The sequence below is a fragment of the Equus asinus genome, chromosome 4, assembly GCF_041296235.1.
Source record: "Equus asinus isolate D_3611 breed Donkey chromosome 4, EquAss-T2T_v2, whole genome shotgun sequence".
Taxonomy (NCBI): Eukaryota; Metazoa; Chordata; class Mammalia; order Perissodactyla; family Equidae; genus Equus; species Equus asinus.
In genome coordinates this window covers 134,970,451-134,973,481 of record NC_091793.1, presented here as the reverse complement: position 1 = coordinate 134,973,481, position 3,031 = coordinate 134,970,451, and positions in this window count along the sequence as shown.

Below are 3,031 nucleotides of genomic sequence, written 5' to 3'. Positions count from 1 at the left end.
GGCGGCATCCCACATAGCACAACCAGAGGCACTCACAACTAGAATATACAGCTATGTACTGGGGGGCTTTGGGGAGAAGAAAAGGAAGATTGGCAACAGATGTTAGCCCAGGTGCCAATCTTTTAAAAAAAAGAAAAGAGCTATGTCCTTGCATGAGCCTCCCCTCCATCCTCGCTGTTCCCACCCAGATTCAGCCCTCGCTACCTCTTGTTCAAACTGTTGCTTTGGTCTGGTCTACAAATGCTGCGGCTCTTTTTTTTTTTTTAAAGTTTAGCTCTGACCAGATCACCTTTTTCCCATTATCTACCAGATCAATAGAGAATTTTTCAACCTGGTGGTCAATGCCAGTCCATCTCTCCAGCCAGGTGTCCCTGACACACCACCTGTGCTTCCGTCAAACCACAGTAACACACCGCTTCTCAAACCTGCCCCTGTCTTTGTTCATCTGGGTCCTTCCAGGGGAATCTTCTGTTTCTCCAATTCAAAGCGTTGTAAATCCAAATTGTCCTTAAAAATTTATTCCAGAGCCATTGACTTCATCTTTCTTTTGTACTTATTTAAGTCTGATTTGTATCGAAGTTTTAAAAATACACATCTCATTGTCATTTACCTTGCCCGCTTCCCCAGACTAAATTAGAGAGTCACTGAAGACAGGGATAAAATACCTCACAGACCAGTGTAGAGATCACGTAAGAGACTCTTTGTAAATCGCTAGCATGGGGATTGGCACGTGGTGAGCACCCCACAAATGTCATCAAGATTTGGAGCCTGATTCTCGAGTAAAATAGAGCCAGACTTGAACCTTGACTCCACCACTGACTTGGTTGGTGACCCTGAGAGTTACTTAATCTCATGGAACCACCGTTTTCTCATCTGTAAAAAGCGGCTCCTCACCATTGTTCCTTCCTCACGGCGTTGTGAGGATAAATTAGATGATAGACTAAATTTGATTGTAGACATAAAAGTACTTAGCAATCTCTTAATAAACTTGTGCTCTCATTAGGGGGCTGACAACAGTGCTGTGTATACAAAAACCCTTAGGAAAGAAAGATTTGAATCAGAGGTTTTGTGCCTCAGATGCAAACACTTCCCAGAGTATGTGAATCTGGATTCTGGGCACGGGTCCCCACTCTCCCTCACGCCCCGGCTCTCTCCTCGGGGGCCAGCATCTCCTCTTCCCGCCCTGCTCTCTGTGACTTTGTCCCCAGTGGACCCCTGCGAGGCCCAGTCTGGAGGGCGGCTGGCCCGCTGTAAGGCACGCTGTTAGCAGTTCTGCGATGTGCTCACTCGGGGTTCCTGGGGAGGATATGGTGGGAGAGTATTCAGTGTTTCCGATTTATTTGAGTTTCTACTATTTCGAAGACAACGCCAGGGGAGCTATACTTAGGAACTTTGTATGTGAGGATGTTTCTGCATATATGTATCTAAAATTGATTAGATTTAAATGGAAGACTGGATAATATTGCTAACACTAATAAAGGAAAGAAAAGGAAGGCTGGTTCCATTGTCGATCGGAGAGGATCCACATAACTCAGTGCAACCAGGAGGACTCCAGAAATGGCCCTGTCCCATTGCTTCGCAGGCTGGTCTGGATTTCCAGTCCTGGAACGCTGGACGCACATTGCCTGCGGATATTAACCAGCCATCCAGTTGACGGTCTCAGTTTCCATCTCTGTTCATGGCAAGAGCACACAATGCTTTGCAGGAAGCCAATCAATTATTTGCAAGTGGGATACACGATACCATCTCCAGCTTTCCAACCCCAGCTGAAATCCAGTTCTGTCAGCTGGCTTGGATTTGGAGGGGAAATGAAAGTCACATTTTGGAAATTCTGCATGTTACAACTGGTGCTTATGCAAAAAAAGCAGTTACGGAGACATGCTCCAATGATCTATTCCTAATTATCAGTCCCCAGGAGTCACAATTTAACCCATGGGTTTAGGAAATTTTTTCTAAATCTTTAGTAAATTTTGATGACTCTCACAGAGCCTCAGTTTTCTCATCTGTTAAAAGGGAGAATTAGGTACCTTGTGGTGCTGATTTAAAGATTAAATTAGATAACTGATGCAGAGGTGAATTACCATGAAGTAATGCAGTATAAGCCCCGCATTTGTGTGGGCCCCTTTCAAGAGTTTGTACTTAACTTTATGCTCGTAGTTTTGTATTCTTTTTCTTAAAGAGGCTGCAAAATCTTTTAAGCTTCAAACTCCACCAATCTGGCTCTGCTCCTAGGTGGATGTACAGAGTAGGTGCTCAGATGGCGGGAAGCAGGAGAGAGACCCGGAGGAGGAGGTGAGCGTCTCTGCAGAGATGGCTAAGTTTATTAAGCGTTTACTAAGTGCCAGGGCACCTGGCCTCAATTAATTGCTAGGGCTTGAAAAGGATCTAGTAAAATAGCCCCTAAAAATACGAGTCGAGGGGCTAGCCCCATGGTGTAGTGGTTAAGTTTGTGCACTCCACTTCAGTGGCCTGGTACTTGCCAGTTCAGATCCTGGGTGCGGACCTACATACTGCTCATCAAGCCATGCTGTGGCAGCGTCCCACATACAAAAGAGATGTTAGCTCAGCAACAATCTTCCTCAAGCAAAAAGGGGAAGATTTGCAACAGGTGTTAGCTCAGGGCCAATCTTCCTCAACAACAACAACAACAACAAAAAGAGTTGGCCATAGCTTAAGCTGTTACCTCATATAACAGGACCTGTGTCAAGACTGAAAGATGTTCCTAAGGGACTTGACCTCTCGTGGTACAATTTCAGGCCTGCCAGCCACAGGTGGAGGAGACACCCTGGGGCAGGCACCTCTCAAATCACATCAGGCTGGCAGCCTGCAGGGCCAGCCAAGCTCTGCTTCTACAGAGCCTTTGAGAGAGCTGGGACAGACCCAGCCTGGCATGCAGTGAGGGACATGCGACATTTCAACGACAGCCTCCGCTCCGACAGTTTCCTCAGGCAGACACACAGGGAATCGCTTTCGATCCTGCCCACCCCCTCTTCCCCCCCCCCTTGTCCTTCTTACCCTCCTGCTTTTCTTC